The sequence below is a fragment of the Diaphorina citri genome, unplaced genomic scaffold (genome assembly GCF_000475195.1).
Source record: "Diaphorina citri unplaced genomic scaffold, Diaci psyllid genome assembly version 1.1 scaffold26, whole genome shotgun sequence".
Taxonomy (NCBI): domain Eukaryota; kingdom Metazoa; phylum Arthropoda; class Insecta; order Hemiptera; family Psyllidae; genus Diaphorina; species Diaphorina citri.
In genome coordinates this window covers 474,008-495,373 of record NW_007377464.1, presented here as the reverse complement: position 1 = coordinate 495,373, position 21,366 = coordinate 474,008, and the positions used below count along the sequence as shown (strand labels likewise).

The 21,366-nt window shown below is 40.0% G+C and overlaps 2 non-coding genes across 2 annotated transcripts; one reads left to right on the top strand and one right to left on the bottom strand.

The window, feature by feature from the left end:
* Window positions 1-4,890: 4,890 nt before the first annotated feature.
* LOC113467958 lies at window positions 4,891-4,996 on the bottom strand. The gene has a single exon (XR_003391860.1). It is a non-coding gene; the product is annotated as a U6 spliceosomal RNA (small nuclear RNA).
* An 11,136-nt stretch (window positions 4,997-16,132) lies between these two features.
* On the top strand, window positions 16,133-16,238 carry LOC113467961. The gene has a single exon (XR_003391861.1). It is a non-coding gene; the product is annotated as a U6 spliceosomal RNA (small nuclear RNA).
* The last annotated feature ends 5,128 nt before the right edge of the window (window positions 16,239-21,366 follow it).

Below are 21,366 nucleotides of genomic sequence, written 5' to 3'. Positions count from 1 at the left end.
CAATCTTCCTCTCTACTCGACCCAAATGTCCACCGCCCACTTTTGAAGATGGTGTCACCCGGTATACAAAGAAACTCAGCACCATATCGTCAGCATTTCACAACAAAGTCAGCAGCAGCAAAAACAACCATCACATCATTTCAGCAGAGCAAATCTAATAAAAACGCCCGAAGTAAATGCATCTCACATTCTTCATGTTATATTATTAAATGATAACTATGATGTTTGCACTTCGTTTTGTTTGGAGCATCAGAGACTTAACTGTCTTATACAACCTATAACTAGGTAAGTAAATTACACCCTTAATGAGCTCGAAAAAGTAAGTATAGTACGCTTCGAAAAGCTCGAAAAGTTTTCCACAGATTTGTGATTTCCTGATGCCCCGGTCCATCCTCATCCCCCCATCTCTCTCTCTTCCTCCCCTCACCCTCTCTCTCTCTCACCCACCTAAGCATTTCCTCACAGCCTAATACGACAACCCCCCCACCGGTCGTCTCTATCCTCCCTCTTTTTCTCCTTCACGGCAATATACACATCATTCTCTCTCTCTCTCTCTCTCTCTTTCTAACCTATTGTTCAACAACTTTTGAGTAGGAGAAAAAAAATGAGAGGGAAAAATACCGACATGTTTGAGAGAGAAGAGAGAGAGAGCGAGAGCGAGAGAGAGAGCGAAAGGGTAGAGTAAGAAAAGCCCTATTGTTAAAAAGCTCTCTCTATCTTTCTTTTCCTGATATAATGAAATGTCACGAAGATAAAAATAAGAAGAGGGGAAGAGAAGGGGAGGGAAAGGAGGGGAAGTGAAAGGTAGTAAGCAGTAAAGGAGGAGAAGTAGAAAGAAGCAAGGGAGGGGGTTGGAAAAGCCAAAGAGGGGGTGGGTTAAGAGTTGAGGGTGTAAAAAAGAAGAGTAGGGGAAAGATGTCACAAGAAGGGACGCTCCAACATAAAATGAGAAAGGTGGATGAGTTGAAAATGTTGAAATGCTGCTGGTAGGTACAACCTAGGAGGGAAGGAGAATCGGTGGAACCTAGGAGGGAGGGGTATTCGTAGAAGCTAGTAGGGAGGGGGAATAGGTAGAACCTATAGGAGAAAAGAGGAATGAGTATAACCTAGTAGGGAGGGGTATAGGAGGATCCTAGAACTAGAAGGAAGGGGTATAGGTGAAACCTAGGAGGGAGGGGGTACGCAAGGTAAAACATAGAGGGTAAAAGTCTACAAACTTACATCAACTAGTCTCGAAGACAGATCCAAAGAAAACCCCGAAAAACTCCGAAAAAGAGAGAAGAGTACCCATAGCAAATAGGTTGTACCATGTACCAATAAAACAGTAAGAGGGAAAAGTAGCCATACAGCAGCAAATAGGTTGTACCAATATAACAGCAGCTGCGACAGTGATAACAGCCCTCGACCACTCTTTTCGTCGCCAAAATAGCCTGCGGACACAAAAAGAAACAGAAGGCCGCCCCGGCGCAGAACTTCACAGCAAATAGGTTGTACCAATAGAACAGCAGCTACGAGTGTGATAACAGCCCTCGACCACTCTTTTCGTCGCCAAAATAGCCTGCGGACACAAAAAGAAACAGAAGGCCGCCCCGGCGCAGAACTTCCCCCCAGTTGTGGTAAATATTAGCCTGAAGAGCCTCCCTCCCCCATCGAGGCTCCGGCGTACACAAAAGGAAAAGCAGGGGAACGTTAAAGACTCTATTATAAAAGGAAAAGCAATATTGAAATAAAGGAAGCGGAGGGAAAATGAAAACATTAGTGCGTGGGAGGAGAAGACGAGGGAGGGGAAGGAAAAGGAGGAGGAGGAAGAAAAAGAGAATGAGAAACGGAAGTAGGAGGAGGAAAAAAAGAAGAAGGAGAAGAAGTAGGACGGGAAGGAAAAACAGGAGGAAGAGGAAAAGGAGGAGAAGAAGTAGAATGAGAAGCAGAAGGAAGAGGAGAAGAAGAAGAAAAAGAGAATGAGAAACGGAAGGAGGAGGAAAAAAAGAAGAATGAGAAGAAGTAGGACGGGAAGGAAAAACAGGAGGAAGAGGAAAAGGAGGAGAAGAAGTAGAATGAGAAGCAGAAGGAAGAGGAGAAGAAGAAAAAGGAGGAGTAGCAGAAGGAGGAGAAGGATAAGAAGGAAAAGAGGGTTTCGAGAGCTTTAGTGAGGTGCTAACAAGGTTGTGTTTCCTACTCTACGTTGTACATATATTAACTAACTCAAGAGCCAGGTGTAAGGAGGAGTAGGAGAAGAAAGAAAAGAAGGAGGAGGAGGTAATTTACATTTTGCTGACGAGAGCCTTTGAATTATTATCACTTTCTTTTTAAATGAAAACCATGTTCCTTACCGCTCGTCCCCGAATGTGATGGGAAAGAAGGTAGAGGAGAAAGAGGAGGAAGAGGAGAAGGAGAAGAAGGAGAAGAAGAAGAAGAAGAAGAAGAAGAAGAAGGAAAAGGGGGTTTCGAGAGCTTTAGTGAGGTGCTAACAAGGTTGTGTTTCCTACTCGACTTACAAACTTACGAGCAAAGTTTCAATGAGTACTTAGTCTGCATTCAAGATTAGGATAAGAGTGCTTGTGGGCTGGTAGAACATACCTGAAACACAAAGAACAAATAGAATAAGAAACCAATTGAAATTTCAAGTCACTGGTAGAGCTTCAGTTCAAACGTTTTAAGGGTCAAAAAATCAACCAATATTTCACCAAATAATACAAGATTCAAATGAAAAAAGTACATTAAACCCTCTTAGAGCCGCCGGAATTGGCCCACACTTTGTCACGAGCCTCCTTGATTCGCCTAATTGCTCACTATTTGAATATTGTTTCACTGATTAGGTATTCGGCGTAAATCTCCCCCAATATTTTCCTTTAGCCCTCATATAATGTCCTGCCATTTTTACACCATTTTCAATCCCCATCCCCTCTTAAAGCCGCCTTTGTCACGAGCCTCCTTGATTCGCCTAATTGCTCATTATTTGAATATTGTTTCACTGATTATTAGGTATTCGGCGTAAATCTCCCCCAATATTTTCCTTTAGCCCTCATATAATGTCCTGCCATTTTTACACCATTTTCAATCCCCATCATCGATATTTCGCAATTAATCCTTTGATTAATTTAATTTTTCAAATAAACGCTTCAATGATTACACATTAAAGAGGTTTCAGTAAAAATACTTTGTCAGAAAAGATTACAAAGGATAGATAAATAATCCATTTGTTTCAAATGACAATCGGGAGTTGTCGACAGAACGAGCTATGCCCCTATGCCGACAATACTATCCCGGTCATACGAGTACAACTGATGGACTGATGCTAAGGTCTTATCGTCCAGAAATCGAAGAGAGAAGGAAGACAGGATAAGAGAAAGCCAGCCGTTCCGAGAATGAACACTATCCGTTGAGGATAAAATCCGCCCCGGACAAGAATCTCAGACGCCCTACCTTCCCAGCTAACTAGGCTGGTTTCCCTAAATCAATTTATTGTAAGCAGAAACTTTATTACGAAGAGAGAAGGAAGACAGGATAGGAGAAAGCCAGCCGTTCCCAGAACGAACACTATCCGTTCAGGATAAAATCCGCCTGGACAAGAATCTCAGACGCCCTACCTCCTTAGCTAACTAGGCTGGTTTCCCTAAATCAATTTATTGTAAGCAGAAACTTTATTACCACTTTTGCCAGATAACTGGCTCGCAATAGTTTAGGTATGCCTTATAGGTCGGTGAATAGACTCGTGTAAGGAAAGTAATGGGAAAAAACAATTTCACTTTACGCCGGGAGCCGGAGCTTCCGCGTCCGTCTTATAAAAACTTCTACACATGAAATAAAATATAGTGAATTCATTTGTTATTTCAGTCAGCATACATAGGTATGCCTTATAGGTCGGTAAATAGACTCGTGTAAGGAAAGTAATGGGAAAAAACAATTTCACTTTATGCCGGGAGCCGGAGCTTCCGCGTCCGTCTTATAAAAACTTCTACACATGAAATAAAATATAGTGAATTCATTTGTTATTGCAGTCAGCCCTTCCCTCCTCCTTCTTTCTTTCGCTTTATCTTTCCCGACAGAATGATGGACAGAAAGACGAGCGAGAGAGAAAGGGAGGAGAGAACGGGAAAGAAGATAAATGACGGAAAAATGTTAATGAAAAACAAAAGAAGATGCTGTTTCTTCCCCTCCGCTCTGTGGAGGGAGGTAAAACGGTAAAGGTCTTCTTTCGCACACACGTCTATTTTTCACGTACTTTGTCTGACAAATATTGCCCGACATTAAATTGAAATCAAATCAGGACATTTAGGACCTAGTAGGTGGGTGACCGGGTCCCGGGTCTATTAGGACCCAATTTCCTGATAGTTTGGGGAAAAACACATTTTTCAAAAGCGTGCGCCAACCTGGTTAGCTTGGTTGGTAGCGCGTCTCAATAATTAACGCGAGGCCGGAGAAGATGCTGTTTCTTCTCCTCCGCTCTGTGGAGGGAAAAAGGTAAAGGTCTTCTTTCGCATACATGTCTACTTTTCACGTACTTTGTCTGACAAATATTGCCCGACATTAAAGTGAAATCAAATCAGGACATTTAGGACCTAGTAGGTGGGTAACTGGGTCTATTAGGACCCAATTTCCTGATAGTTTGGAGGGGAAAAACACATTTTTCAAAAGCGTGCGCCAACCTGGTTAGCTTGGTTGGTAGGGCGTCTGCCTTGTAAGCGCGAGGCCGTGGCTTCAATTTCCGCCCGGGGCGGATTTTATCCTGAAGGGATAATGTTCGTTCCCTGTACGGCTGGCTTTCTCCTAACCTGTCTTCCTTCTCTCTTCGATTTCTGGACGATAAGGTCTTGGCACTTACAGCTCCCTCTATCAAAGCTCTTCAAGAAAATCAAATTGATTTAATCAATTAATATAAAAAATTGCCAAAAAAATGTGGAACGCTTCACGATTTTGCGTGTCATCCTTGCGCAGGGGCCATGCTAATCTTCTCTGTATCGTTCCAATTTTAGTATATGTACTGCCGAAGCAGTACGACAGACGGGGCAAAACATCTCCTATTTAAACATATGCGAGAAGAAAAAAGTGGAGGTCGAGAAATCGCGAAATTCAAACTCGTTTTTATAATAATTTTCCCCAGGGAACCCTAGCTTTTTTCGACAGATCTAAATGAAGGGGACTGAGATCTAGGTGGAATGTAAAATTAAACAGGCAAATTGCATTGGCAAGTGGTGTAAATTTGAAGTCAAAGTGAAGAACTTCTCGTTTAAAAAGCGCGCAAATCGTAGCGTAGTGAATGAGTCATGACTCATGAATCTCATGAACCCATAAAGAAAGATGGAGTCAGGTAGAGCTATAGGATGTTTCCTGTGTTCGGTAGCCTTTCAATGTCGATACCAGAGCAGTGTACCTATAAATTTATAAACTAATTTATTTTCACATTTGCCTAATAAGTTCTCTAGGATATTTTCCCTGTTCTCAAATTTCTCAATTTTGAGGATAGATTTGAGAGTTAACTTTTTAATATAAGTTTTGTACCTATAGGGAGTAGGGAGTTTTTTCTTGCTTTCCGCTGAGAGTTAACTTTTTAATATAACTTTTGTACCTATAGGGAGTAGGGAGTTTTTTCTTGCTTTCCGCTTTCTGATCTCTGATGCCTCAAGAACTTAATGGATATGAAAAATGCTTGAAGTAGTCTAGAATAGTCTGTCGTAAGACCAATAAATAATTAATGCAGCTGAAATGAAAATTATGGTACTTACATTGAAGGGTGCCAAACACAAGAAACATCCTGTAAGGTGACAAAAAGGGGAGGTGGAGGGAGAAGAGGGACAACCCGGATAGGGTCTAAGAGGAAGAGAAGGAAGAGGAGGGGTAAAGGTGAGAAGAGACATTGTTGTATATCCATGTTTTACAAATGCCGAGATATAGTTGCCATGACAACCACCAGGTGATGCCACCCACACTCTTGACTTCCTCTTGTTAAAGGACAATAGAGACAATGTGAACCAGTGGCGTGAAATTCGAGCAATAAATTCAGGTGAGTCAAGCTCAACCAGCTTTCTAAAAAAAAGTGATTGCTAAGGTCTTATCGTCCCGAAATCGAAGAGAGGACAGGATAGGAGAAAGCCAGCCGTTCCGAGAACGAAACTTATCTGTTCCGAATTAAATCTCGCACGGGCAGAAATCGAACCCGCGACCTACCGCTCAAAAAGCAGGCGCGCTATCTTCCGAGCTATATACGAGTAACAAGGTAGGTCTTATAATCCAGATGACTTTCCTTGTCCTTTCATTTTATTGGAAACCGTGGGAGGGTCGTAAACGAATGAAGCCCTACAGAGCTTTGAGTGAGATGGAAAGAGGTAGAAGGTGAGAGAGAGAAAGGGAAGAAGAGAGGGAGGAAGAGAGAGAGAGAAAAGGAAGGAAGAAATAGAGTGGAACAGGGAAGAATTAAGATAGAGAGGGAGTGAGAGTGGTGTGTAAAGGTGTGAAAATCCCCCTCTACTTCCCTCAACAGGAAAAAAAGGATGGAGAACACGAAATGAAGGATGGAGAATACAGGGTTAGAGAGCGCTGATGGTGGTAGGTAATAAAGTTAACAAGAGCAAGAAGGGAGGGAGAGGGAGGGAAAGAGAAAGATAAAGAAAGAGTAATAGAAAGAAAAAAAAAGAGACAGCGAGAAAGAGAGGATGAAAGAAAGGAGAAGGGAAAGAGAGAGAGAGAGAGAGAGAGAGAGAGAGAAAAAGGAAAAGAAAAAATAAGAAAGAGAGAAGGAGAAAATGGCATAAAGAATGGAGGAAGAGAAAGAAGGGAAGGAGAGAGAGAGGCAGATCAAGCTTAATGAGCTCGAAAAAGTAAGTATAGTACGCTTCGAAAAGCTCGAAAAGTTTTCCAAAGATTTGTGATTTCCTGATGCCCCGGTCCACAACCACAATCCGTTTGTCAGTCGATGGGCAATATTCAAGTAGTCCAAAATCTCTTTACTGAACAAGTGTGCCACTGTTTCTATTTACCCACTTTAACTATTTTCTTTTGTCTTTTGTGGGGCTGCCTCCGATTCCAACCAAAATAATAACCAAATTTCGTATTGAGGTCTGATTTTGGGGTTCTATTTTTTGTCTATTCGTTCTGTAGAAACTGTACTTTACAATTTGAGAATCGAGCTTATTGACCAGAGAGCATTTTCCAACCACGCTGCTTTTTAGTTTCTAGAAAGCTGACTATATCCTCATTCCTTATATCTAGGCTTGCCAAACGTCCCGAATTGGCCGGGACAGTCCCGAATTTCAGGGGGTGTCCCGGCGTCCCGTTCAAAGGTAGTAAACAGCAAAGGAGGAGAAGTAGAAAGAAGCAAGGGAGGGGGTTGGAAGAGCCAAAGAGGGGGTGGGTTAAGAGTTGAGGGTGTAAAAAAGAAGAGTAGGGGAAAGATGTCACAAGAAGGGACGCTCCAACATAAAATATTAACTAACTCAAGAGCCAGGTGTGAATGGAGTAATGGAGCCAATTTTGTTTCTTATTTTTCTCGCGCAATCTTGGTTATTATGAGTTGTATGTCGTTGTATGTCGTTGTATGTTGTATTGGTTATTGTGTGAGGAACTGGGTATTATATGCTAGAAGAGCTAGGAGGGAGGGGAATACTTGGAACCTATATAGGAGGGAAGGGGAATAGCTAGAAGCTAGTAGGGAGGGGTATAAGTAGAACCTAGGAGGGGTATAGGAGGAACCTAGAACTAGAAGGAAGGGGTAAAAGTGAAGCCTAGGAGGGAGGGGGTACGCAAGGTAAAACATAGAGAAGGGTAAAAGTCTACAAAATTACATCAACTAGTCTCGAAGACAGATCCAAAAGAAAACTCCGAAAAAGAGAGAAGAGTACCCATAGCAAATAGGTTGTACCATGTACCAATAAAAAAGTAAGAGGGAAAAGTAGCCATACAACAGCAAATAGGTTGTACCAATAGAATAGCAGCTGCGACAGTGATAACAGCCCTCGACCACTCTTTTGGTCGCCAAAATAGCCTGCAGACACAAAAAGAAACAGAAGGCCGCCCCGGCGCAGAATTCCCCCCCAGTTGTGGTAAATATTAGCCTGAAGAGCCTCCCTCCCCCATCGAGGCTCCGGCGTACACAAAAGGAAAAGCAGGGGAACGTTAAAGACTCTATTATAAAAGGAAAAGCAATATTGAAATAAAGGAAGCGGAGGGAAAATGAAAACATTAGTGCGTGGGAGGAGGAGACGAGGGAGGGGAAGGAAAAGGAGGAGGAGGAGGAGGAGGAGGAGGAGGAAGAAAAAGAGAATGAGAAACGGAAGGAGGAGGAGGAAAAAGAGAATGAGAAACAGAAGGAGGACGAGGAAAAGAAGAAGAAGAAGAAGAAGAAGTAGGACGGGAAGGAAAAACAGGAGGAAGAGGAAAAGGAGGAGAAGAAGTAGAATGAGAAGCAGAAGGAAGAGGAGAATAAGAAAAAGGAGGAGTAGCAGAAGAAGGAGGAGGAGTAGCAGAAGAAGGAGGAGGAATAGCAGAAGAAGGAGGAGGAGCAGAAGAAGGAAAGGAGGAGGAGGTAATTTACATTTTGCTGACGAGAGCCTTTGAATTATTATCACTTTCTTTTTAAATGAAAATCATGTTCCTTACCGCTCTTCTCCGAATGTGATGGGAAAGAAGGTAGAGGAGAAGGAGGAGGAGGAGGAGGAGGAGGAGGAGAAGAAGAAGAAGAAGAAGAAGAAGGAAAAGGGGGTTTCGAGAGCTTTAGTGAGGTGCTAACAAGGTTGTGTTTCTTACTCTACGTTGTATACGAGTATTAACTATCTCAAGAGCCAGGTGTGATTGGAGTAATGGAGCCAATTTTGTTTCTTATTTTTCTCGCGCAATCTTGGTTATTATGAGTTGTATATGTCGTTGAGAGAACAGAATTGGTTATTGTGTGAGGAACTGGGTATTTATTATATGCTAGAAGAGAATGGAATAAAATAGGATGAATGGAATTGAACAAGTACCTATGTGCTATTGTGCTATGTATGAGGTATTTTTTTTTTCTGCTTGGTGTTTGGTGTAGTGGTCAAGGCGCTCTTGCCTCACCTGGTAAACAGGAGAACGTAGGTTCAATCCCAGACGAAGTAGGGAATTTTGTCCTCAATATTAGATATTCAAGTTGACCATGATTGTAATAGTTGTAGCCTGTACCCTGAGGTAAACGGACTCTTGAAGAACTAAAGAACTTGAGGTTGTTCAAATATAATTATGAGCTTTGGAAAATCAGGACTCTGCAATCCGCGTTCACAGGATCACAGATACTCTCATCATCAGAAACCAAGAACACGTTTTAGGAAACACCTCCTAAATTTCAACCATTGTTAAAATCCTCTTGTCTGAAAATGCCTTCCTGACATTTTTCTCCTTCCGGGGCGACAAAAGTTAAACAAAATAATTATCTTCTCCAGATTTGAATATAAAAACCCACGGGAAGAGAAAAAGCCAGGTGTGAATGGAGTAATGGAGCCAATTTTGTTTCTTATTTTTCTCGCGCAATCTTGTATTGGTTATTATGAGTTGTATGTCGTTGTATGTCGTTGTATGTTGTATTGGTTATTGTGTGAGGAACTGGGTATTATATGCTAGAAGAGAATGGAATAGCTCCTGCCTTGCCTGGTAAACAGGAGGACGTAGGTTCAATCTTAGCCGATGTGTGGATTTTTTTCTTTAATATTAGATGTTCAAGTTGACCACAATAATAGGTAGTTGTAGCCTAGCCCTGAGGTAAAAGAATGAAGAACTTGAACGTTGTTCAAAAATATGGGTTATCTTAAAAATCAGGACTCTTCAAGTTGCGTTCACACTTCAGAGGATCACAGGTACTCTCATCATCAAAAACCAGGAACACGTTATAGGAAACTGGAAACACCTTCTAAATTTCAACCATTGTTAAAATCCTCTTGTCTGGAAATGCCTTCCCGACATTTTTCTCCTTCCGGGGCGACAAAAGTTAAACAAAATAATTATCTTCTCCAGATTTGAATATAAAAACCCACGGGAAGAGAAAATATTTACCTTTCAAACCGCAAACATTTGCAAACACATTCTAGCTCCATTCATGTGTTGGGTTGCCACTGAGGTTGGAAAGATTGGGAAATTCGTTTTCCAAAACTTTCAGACTCTTTTATGCTTAGGTGCTCGTATACATATATTTAGTTATATTATAAACATCTTCATGAGCACTTATAGACTTTTACAAACGATTAAAATGATAAAATCTGAATGTACGTACATACATAGTTCATTCTACTAATCTGGGGTTGCCACTGAGGTTGGAAAGTTTGGGAAATTCGTTTTCCAAAACTTTCAGACTCTTTTATGCTTAGGTGCTCGTATACATATATTTAGTTATCTCATCTTCATGAGCACTTATAGACTTTTACAAACGATTAAAATGATAAAATCTGAATGTACGTACATACATAGTTCATTCTACTAATCTAGACGGGGCAAAACATCTCCTATTTAAACATACGCGAGAAGAAAAAAGTGGAGGTCGAGAAATCGTGAAATTCAAACTCGTTTTTATAATAATTTTCCCCAGGGAACCCTAGCTTTTTTCGACAGATCTAAATGAAGGGGACTGAGATCTAGGTGGAATGTAAAATTAAACAGGCAAATTGCATTGGCAAGTGGTGTAAATTTGAAGTCAAAGTAAAGAACTTCTCGTTTAAAAAGCGCGCAAATCGTAGCGTAGTGAATGAGTCATGAATCTCAGAGGAGGAGGATGAAAAGGAGAGGAAAGGAAGAAGTGACAGAGGGAAAGGTGGGGAGGGAAAGACCAGAGTAACAAATCTGGAGGAGGAGAAGGAGGAGGAAGGGAAGAAGTTGACAATTTAGGAGGAAGTGACAAAAAGGGGAGGTGGAGGGGGAAGAGGGACAACTCCGGATAAGGTCTAAGAGGAAGAGAAGGAAGAGGAAGGGAAAGGTGAGAAGAGGAGAAGAGACAGGAGGGGGAAGAAGAAAACAGTGACAATTCTGGAGGACTGGAGAAAGTGGCGTAGTGGAGGAGAAGGAAGAGAGAAAGGAAGAGGAGGGGTAAAGGTGAGAAGAGACATTGTTGTATATCCATGAAGAGGAAGAGGAGGAAGAAGAAAGAGTGTCACCCTTTTCCCGAGAAGGTAGAAGAGGAAGACTCGGTGCAGAAGAGGAAGAAGAAGGGATAGGTGAGAAGAGACAACACAAGAGGGGAAAGAAGGATAGAGTGACAATTCGGGAAGAGAGAAAGAGCTAGAAGAGGAAGAGGAGGCTCTGCAGAAGGTAAAAGAGGAGGAAGAGAAAGAAGAGGAGGGGTAAAGGTGAGAAGAGACATTGTTGTATATCCATGTTTTACAAATGCCGAGATATAGTTGCCATGACAACCACCAGGAAAGAGGGGAAGTGAAGTAAAGGAAAGTGACAATTCAAGAGGAGAAAGAGGAGGAGGTAGCAATTCTGGAGGAGAGAGAGGAGGAAAAGGAGGAAAAGGAGAGGAAAGGAAGAAGTGACAGAGGGAAAGGTGGGGAGGGAAAGACCAGAGTAACAAATCTGGAGGAGAAGGAGGAGGAAGAGAAGAAGTTGACAATTTAGGAGGTGACAAAAAGGGGAGGTGGAGGGGGAAGAGGGACAACCCGGATAGGGTCTAAGAGGAAGAGAAGGAAGAGGAGGGGTAAAGGTGAGAAGAGACATTGTTGTATATCCATGTTCTACTAATCTACATGCATTTGTGTCTATGTTGGGCTCAGCGAGAGACCCAAAAACTCCGCTATTTGGGGGGCTATTTCATGAAGAACTTCAAGATTCTAAAATAATAATAATAATAAATAAATGTTGCCTCAGTGAATTTGCGCCTTCACGAGTGAGAGCCCACACAAAGAGAGTACATTGTAATTGCAATTGCACATGTGGTGAATCAGACTCATGCTATATGCATTATACATCTAAACTGTATCTGCACCTATTGTAATTTAGAACACAGTTTACCCGTATATTACCTGGAATTAATACCCTAATATCCCCCTACCCCCTACAGCCCTACACATTGCGATGCAATTAGATACCTTTACGCGATAAGACCAACACGGGCATTGTAGGTATTACACATAATTGGTTCTATATTTAGATATAATATATAATAGATATATCATACTTATATGAAGATTAAGGACCAACAGGTTTCATTTGACAGATATAGGGGTCGTCTTTAATTGCCCTCTTTTATTTTATTTTTTTTCTTGCTGATATATAGGTAATCGTGTTTGATCAAGACTCTTTGAAAGAGCCCACTTTATGAATGAGTTCTTAAAATTACTGAGGAACCGAAACCACTAATTACACTGCTGCATGAAAACCCCCTGATAAAAAGGCTCGCAGAAATCCTACAAAAAAAGGGGACACCTGAGATCTTTTTCCTTTTCAAATCCTGGAACTGATAACGACACTGATAAAGTGATAAGGAAGTGTAAACAAGTGATTAAATTTAATAGTACTACTGAGGTAACTCTGGTAATCAGGAATTTTAATTGTGTTAAGCATAAATGCTTGTCACAAATGTAGTTCCCTGCTTAATGAACTACGCTAAACTTTACGACTTGACTTGGACTTGAACCACCAACCTCCAGATCCGAAGTCCACCGCGCTAACCACTACACCACTGAGGTTGGTAAGTCTTGTAATTATAAACAGTAATAACTCTGATAATTATAAACAGTAATATAATAACTCTCATAATTATAAACAGTAATATTGATTATTGATGATGGGTCGCGGTGAGTAATATATTCCAGGTAAATCGACAAACAATTGATTAAATTCAATAGTAATACTGAGGCAATAATTAAATTTAATAGTAAATACTAAGGTAACTCTGATAATTATAAACAGTAATAACTCTCATAATTATAAACAGTAATATTGATTATTGATGATGGGTCGCGGTGAGTAATATATTCCAGGTAAATCGACAAACAATGGAAGCTATATTGAGCTAAGGTGTCATGATGAGTGATAAGAGTGTTACAAAATTAAGAGCGATGAAAAAATGGGAGGAAAAAAAAACAATAACAATAATAAAAAAAACACATGGTTAAACTCTCAATTACCTCCGCTGGGGGATTGAACACACGTCCTCCAGATTACCAGGCGATCGTCTTGGCCACTACATCACCGAGGAAACTATATGAAAAAAATACCTATTCAAATTATTGAAATATGACGGTAACTCGTACTGACGTGACGGTAACGACAGACGGAATTCACAACAGCAGATGTCTACATGCGGGTTAATCTTGTTATAGTGACGTTCAGTCCAATATTATATTCCCCTACGACATAGGAATATCCTTCTTGATGAAAAAATGGGAGGAAAAAAAAAACAATAACAATAACAAAAAAAACATATGGTTAAACTCTCAACAACCTTCGCTGGGGGATTGAACACACGTCCTCCAGATTACCAGGCCATCGTCTTGGCCACTACATCACCGAGGAAACTATATGAAAATACCTATTCAAATTAACGAAATATGACGGTAACTCGTACTGACGTGACGGTAACGACATACGGAATTCACAACACCAGATGTCTACATGCGGGTTAATCTTGTTATAGTGACGTTCAGTCCAATATTATATTCCCCTACGATATAGGAGTATCCTTCTTATAAGTACAAAGTACAGTAGAACCTCGATTATTTCAACTTCCATTATTTCGACTCCAAAATCCACAGTTTTTTTTCTATCTTTCAAAGAATATCCCAGCTTATCAGAGGAAAAGATCATGGAAAGTGATCATATCAACAATCCCCTGTACCACTTAGTTGAAATAATCGAGGTTCTACTGTATAGGATAGGTATAGGTAGGCTGTAGAATTACGTTTATTATACCTACTAGGCAATACATATTATATTTATTATATTGTCATTACTCCCCATACTGATATTTGGGGCGATGATACAAAGTCTCTCAAATTCAATTGATACCGACGGGGTTGGTTAATTGAGTCCAATTTAAAACGTAGAGCTGAAGCGGAATGCTTCACAGCTAGTCCCTTGCTCCTGAGATACAGCTTTGAGAATTATATCTAAGTAAAGTGAATAGATATAGGTATGTATCTACTTACAAACTTACGAGCAAAGTTTCAATGAGTACTTAGTCTGCATTCAAGATTAGGGTAAGAGTGCTTGGGCTTACTTACAAACTTACGAGCAAAGTTTCAATGAGTACTTAGTCTGCATTCAAGATTAGGGTAAGAGTGCTTGGGCTGGTAGAACATACCTAAAACACAAAGAACAAATAGAATAAGAAACCAATTGAAATTTCAAGTCACTGGTAGAGCTTCAGTTCAAACGTTTTAACTTACACTGAAGGGTGCCAAACACAAGAAACATCCTGTCGGTCTTGACTCCATGATGCCGTTCATTAGATTCATGACTCATTCACTACGGGGATTCGCGGGCTTTTATTTCTTTCCACACCGAGAAGTTCTTCAAAAGTACGCACTTTTACTTCAAATTGACACGACTTGCCAATGAAATTTGTTGGTTTAATTTTACATTTCAGATAGATCTCGGTTCCCTTTATTTAGATCCGTCGAAAAAATTCAGTGTTCCCTGGGGAAAATTATTATAAAGACGAGGCAAATCATTTCCTATTTAAACATATGCGAGAAGAAAAAGTGGAGGTCGAGAAATCGCGAAATTCAAACTCGTTTTTATAATAATTTTCCCCAGGGAACCCTAGCTTTTTTCGACAGATCTAAATAAAGGGGACTGAGATCTAGGCAAAATGTAAAATTAAACAGGCAAATTCCATTAACAAGTGGTGTAAATTTGAAGTCAAAGTAAAGAACTTCTCGTTTAAAAAGCGCGCAAATCGTAGCGTAGTGAATGAGTCATGAATCTCATGAAACCATAAAGAAAGATGGAGTCAGGTAGAGCTATAGGATGTTTCCTGTGTTCGGTACCCTTTCAATGTCGATACCAGAGCAATGTACCTATAAATTTATAAACTAATTTATTTTCATATTTGCCTAATAAGTTCTCTAGGATATTTTCCCTGTTCTCAAATTTCTCAATTTTGAGGATAGATTTGAGAGTTAACCCATAAAGAAAGATGGAGTCAGGTAGAGCTATAGAATGTTTCCTGTGTTCGATACCCTTTCAATGTCGATACCAGAGCAATGTACCTATAAATTTATAAACTAATTTATTTTCATTTTTGTCTAATAAGTTCTCTAGGATAGGTATTTTCCCTGTTCTCAAATTTTTCAATTTTGAGAATAGATTTGAGAGTTAACTTTTTAATATAATTTTTGTACCTATAGGGAGTAGGGAGTTTTTTCTTGCTTTCCGCTTTCTGACAACCTTATCTCTGATGCATCAAGAACTTAATGGATATGAAAAATGCTTGAGGTAGTCTAGAATAGTCTAGTCGTAAGACCAATAAATAATTAATGCAGCTGAAATGAAAATTATGGTAGGTATTTACATTGAAGGGTGCCAAACACAAGAAACATCCTGTAGGTCTTGACTCCATGATGATGGGTTCATGAGATTCATGACTCATTCACTACGGTAATTCGCGGGCTTTTATTTCTTTCCACACCGAGAAGTTCTTCAAAACTACGCACTTTGACATCAAATTTACACAACTTGCCAATAAAATTTGTTACTTTGATTTTACATTTCAGATAGATCTCGGTCCCTTTTATTTAGATCCATCGAAAAAATTCAGTGTTCCCTGGGGAAAATTATCATAAAAACGAGTGTGAAATTCGCGATTTCTCGACCTCCACTTTTTTCTTCTCGCATATGTTTAAATAGGAGATGAATTGCCTCATCTTACGTACTGCTTCGGCAGTACATATATAGATTCATGACTCATTCACTACGGTGATTCGCGGGCTTTTATTTCTTTCCACACCGAGAAGTTCTTCAAAAGTACGCACTTTTACTTCAAATTTACACGACTTGCCAATGAAATTTGTTCGTTTAATTTTACATTTCAGATAGATCTCGGTTCCCTTTATTTAGATCCGTCGAAAAAATTCAGTGTTCCCTGGGGAAAATTATTATAAAAACGAGTTTGAATTTCGCGGTTTCTCGACCTCCACTTTTTTCTTCTCGCATATGTTTAAATAGGAGATGAATTGCCTCATCTTACGTACTGCTTCGGCAGTACATATACTAAAATTGGAACGATACAGAGAAGATTAGCATGGCCCCTGCGCAAGGATGACACGCAAAATCGTGAAGCGTTCCACATTTTTTTGGCAATTTTTTCCATCAATTGATGTTTGAAGAGGTTTGTTAGAGGGAGCTGTAAATGCTAAGGTCTTTTCGTCCCGAAATCGAAGAGAGAAGTTAGACAAGATATGAGAAAGCCCGCCGTTAAAAAAACGAAAACATTATCCGTTCAGGATAAAATCCGCCCCGGGCGGGAATCGAAGTCGCGGATTAGCGCTTATAAGGTAGACGCGCAACCGACCAAGCTAACTAGGTTGGCTTATTTTATTTTTTAAGAAGAAAGGGGATACTTTTTAAGACCAAAATTAATTGAGGAACCAAAATCAGCAAAAAATATCATCAATACAGAGAAAAAGAAGACTACCTACTCAATAAAAAATCGTCAGCAATCGAAGAAATTATTATGTTTCTGAAACTAGAAATCTCAAAAACAAGGGACAAAGCAAGACTTTTCTTGAATTTCTGAAAAAGCAAAGCAAAGATAAGGTAAAGACAGAATCTACTAAGGTAAAAACAAATCTACCTCGGAGAAATCAACTAAAGGGGGGCTTTCCTTTTGAACACACTTTTCCACTTTGCCTCTCCACCTGTACTTTACGTCCCTTTGCTTCTTCTCTTTTATTTTGCCCCAGTCCAAAGTCGCGGCTTAGCGCTTACAAGGTAGACACGCAACCGATCAAGCTAACTAGCTTGGCCTATTTTATTTTTTAAGAAGAAATGGGATACTTTTTAAGACCAAAATTAATTGAGGAACCAAAATCAGCAAAAAACATCATCAATACAGAGAAAAAGAAGACTACCTACTCAATAAAAAATCGTCAACGATCGAAGAAATTATTATGTTTCTGAAACTAGAAATCTCAAAAACAAGGGACAGAGCAAGACTTTTCTTGAATTTCTGAAAAAGAAAAGCAAAGATAAGGTAAAGACAGAATCTACTAAGGTAAAAACAAATCTACCTCGGAGAAATCAACTAAAGGGGGCCTTTCCTTTTGAACACACTTTTCCACTTTGCCTCTCCACCTGTACTTTACGTCCCTTTGCTTCTTCTCTTTTATTTTGCCCCAGTCCAATATCCTTCTTATAAGTACAGTAGAACCTCGATTATTTCAACTTCCATTATTTCGACTCCAAAATCCATAGTTTTTTTCTATCTTTCAAAGGATATCCCAGCTTATCAGAGGAAAAGATCATGGAAAGTGATCATTTCAACTACCCCCGGTACCAATTAGTTGAAATAATCGAGGTTCTACTGTATAGGATAGGTATAGGTAGGCTGTAGAATTACGTTTATTATACCTACTAGGCAATACATATTATATTGTCATTATTCCCCCTACTGATATTTGGGGCGACAATACAAAGTCTCTCAAATTCAATTGATCCCGACGGGGTTGGTTAATTGAGTCCAATTTAAAACGTAGAGCTGAAGCGGAATGCTTCACAGCTAGTCCCTTGCTCCTGAGATACAGCCCCCAGTCCATTCTTCTTACCTCTGACTTAACTCAAACTCCGATCTACAGGGTGTTCAAATGAGTCCTATCCCGAAATACTTATTATTAGATTCAGAAAAAAACTCTGATTTACAGAGTGTAAAATGAGTCCTATTAGTCTACATAACAATCAAACTAACACATTTATAAGTCAAATGTGATCATCGGAAACATAATCATTTTATTTATTATTAAAAAATATTAGGTATTTATTTGAAAATAAAAGCCAGTCAAGATTCGGCATTTCACCATTTGAAAATTGTGAGCTTTTGGAAATGCTCGGATTCTCTTCACCAGGCCAAATCAGACCTCTAAAACTGCCAACCGTAAAACAAATTGTGGATACCATAAAAAGTATTATTTTGTCTCACAATAGATCCTGTACGTATAACAACATCGTCTTCCTACATTGTAGCTTTCTTCATCTACCTCAATCCCTCCACATCCACCTGTCCTATTCACTATCACCACTTTCCTTCCCATCCTCCAATTTCTTCCTCTCCCACCTTCTTTTCGTCTTTCTATCCCATCAACCCTTATTCACCTCTTTACCACCACTTATCCCTTTTTTCACCTCCATCTCTCCCATCCATCCACCTCTATCTATACGTATAACTTCTTCTCCAAATCACTTCCACCTCCACCGCCGGAAAGTCTCAGCGTCTCCTTTTCATTTTTCTCGGGGAAAACTCCAGAGGAAAACTACTCCTGTTCTCGTCCCTCGGGAGTGCAATCATTTTGTCTATTCATAAAATCAAAAGTCTTCAATTTCACTTCCCCTTCTCTTTTTCCCTCCACTTTCTGTCTTCCCTCCACTTCCTGTCTTACCTATTCCGCCTTCCTTCTCCATTTCCGCCCTTCTTCTCTTACTCATTTCTAGAGTTAAGAAAGTTGTGTACCTTGCCCTTACCTCATCCCACCCATACCACAGACGCAAGTTGTTTCTTCCCCATCCCCAGCGTGATAAGTTCAATACGTGCCTAGGTGTTGAGGTGTTGACTTGGAATTATAGACTGGTGTGACACCTCGACTCGACTTTTCAAAAGACAACTTTCACCAAGTGAACGTGGACCGAGGCTCAATGATTCCTTCATCCTTGTCCTTAATTTCCTGCATGCTCTCCTTGTTCCTTCAAATGACAACTTTCGACTGGCCAACCTGAGAACGACGCGGTTCGAGAAAAGTTCCACACAACTGTTCCCGATAATCCCGATAGCAGCGGATAGAGTAAAAATAGCCAGGATGATAAGGACATGGAAGGACCCCGATTTTTGGGCGACCAAAGGGCTTAAACCCCCATCCTTCCAACACCATCAGATAGGTTTCCTATCTCACGAACACCGAAGTAAGTAAGTAGAGTCATGATGATCGTCCACATACGAAGCGGAAAGGCACCGAAAGAAGAAACTTTCGAGACTGTACCAAGTGTGTACCAGAGGCTCTGAGTTGGACTCGTAATCAGGAGGACTGGGGTTTGAAGAACGATCCGGACCAGTTACATCAAGCGTAGCAGGAAGCCGTGAACGTCAGGAATTCGAAGCGCCATAGGTTACTGATGTTCTTCTTTTCAAGATGAATCTTCACAAAGTCACGTCAGAATCTATCAGTACGAAATGGAGTTTTGAGCTTTTTCGGCACTTTCATTACTTCTAACACGAGTAATATTGGTCAGAGCAAAGAGGCGCTACGCTGCCAGATTGATAAGGATGATGTCATTTGGAATGATAACGTGAGAAAAAGCAAGTCACCTACATGATTTCATCATTGATAAAAGTAGCTATTGTATATGTGGGTATTGTATTGCAAAAATTGTGTCGGTAAAAGAGTGTCTTGAATTAGAAAGCCGATGCCTAATATTAGAATGGCACATGTAATTGCATAGGCCCGCATTATGTGCAGGTCAAGAATTCAGCAGCACCAACTTTCGATCTCAAGGTGCTAGGCTCGAATCCCAGCGGCAATTTTCAGACCTAATCTTCTTTTCAGCATAGAGTAGTTCAAAATGCCCCAAAACGCGAATGTTGTTTCAAGGTGTACATTTTTTCTTCTCTCCCCCAGAGAAAATTTACAAACAGGCCTGATTCCATATTAGGTACTCAATGTACATAAACATAAAACACCTAGATCTGTACCTATATCACACTATGTTGAGTCATGATAACATAAACAGACATAAATAATAAAATTCTGAGCTGAAGAAAATAACAAGGAATCAATTTCTTCTTCCATTCAATTCTCAAAAATTTGTCGCTCACCAGACCACCCATGGTGTTTCCACCATCAGCAACGCAGCACACACACGGACTTACGTGTGATATTATTAAGAACTTACACCGTAAATTAATATAAACATTATAAACAATCAACAAGTGTTGAGAGGTGCCTCTCTACCTATGTAGAGTAATCCTCTCGAATGTACGGGGAGGCAAAATGGACTGCCATCACAAGTGCCACATACATAGGTACATACCTACATGTTCTCAATCTCAATTGATCACCTTCTAACTACTAAAGACTGAGGATCCTATAAATTCCCAAAAGACTGAAACCGGAGGTCATGTTAGTCTCGTCATATCAAGCCTAACTTTGTGTGTTGAAACTTCCAAGACGGAATCATTTCTTCAGTAGTTCAATCCTTTCTCGCCACTTTGATCGGTCTTTGATCTTTTAGTTACTGGTGTTCTTCTTTTCAAGATGAATCTTCACAAAGTCACGTCAGAATCTATCAGTACGAAATAGAGTTTTGAGCTTTTTCGGCACTTTCATTACTTCTAACATGAGTAATATTGGTCAGAGCAAAGAGGCGCTACGCTGCCAGATTGATAAGGATGATGTCATTTGGAATGATAACGTGAGAAAAAGCAAGTCACCTACATGATTTCATCATTGATAAAAGTAGCTATATATGTGGGTATTGTATTGCAAAAATTGTGTCGGTAAAAGAGTGTCTTGAATTAGAATTATTAGAAAGCCGATGCCTAATATTAGAATGGCACATGTAATTGCATAGGCCCGCATTATGTGCAGGTCAAGAATTCAGCAGCACCAACTGTATATGTGGGTATTGTATTGCAAAAATTGTGTCGGTAAAAGAGTGTCTTGAATTAGAAAGCCGATGCCTAATATTAGAATGGCACATGTAATTGCATAGGCCCGCATTATGTGCAGGTCAAGAATTCAGCAGCACCAACTTTCGATCTCAAGGTGCTAGGCTCGAATCCCAGCGGCAATTTTCAGACCTAATCTTCTTTTCAGCATAGAGTAGTTCAAAATGCCCCAAAACGCGAATGTTGTTTCAAGGTGTACATTTTTTCTTCTCTCCCCCAGAGAAAATTTACAAACAGGCCTGATTCCATATTAGGTACTCAATGTACATAAACATAAAACACCTAGATCTGTACCTATATCACACTATGTTGAGTCATGATAACATAAACAGACATAAATAATAAAATTCTGAGCTGAAGAAAATAACAAGGAATCAATTTCTTCTTCCATTCAATTCTCAAAAATTTGTCGCTCACCAGACCACCCATGGTGTTTCCACCATCAGCAACGCAGCACACACACGGACTTACGTGTGATATTATTAAGAACTTACACCGTAAATTAATATAAACATTATAAACAATCAACAAGTGTTGAGAGGTGCCTCTCT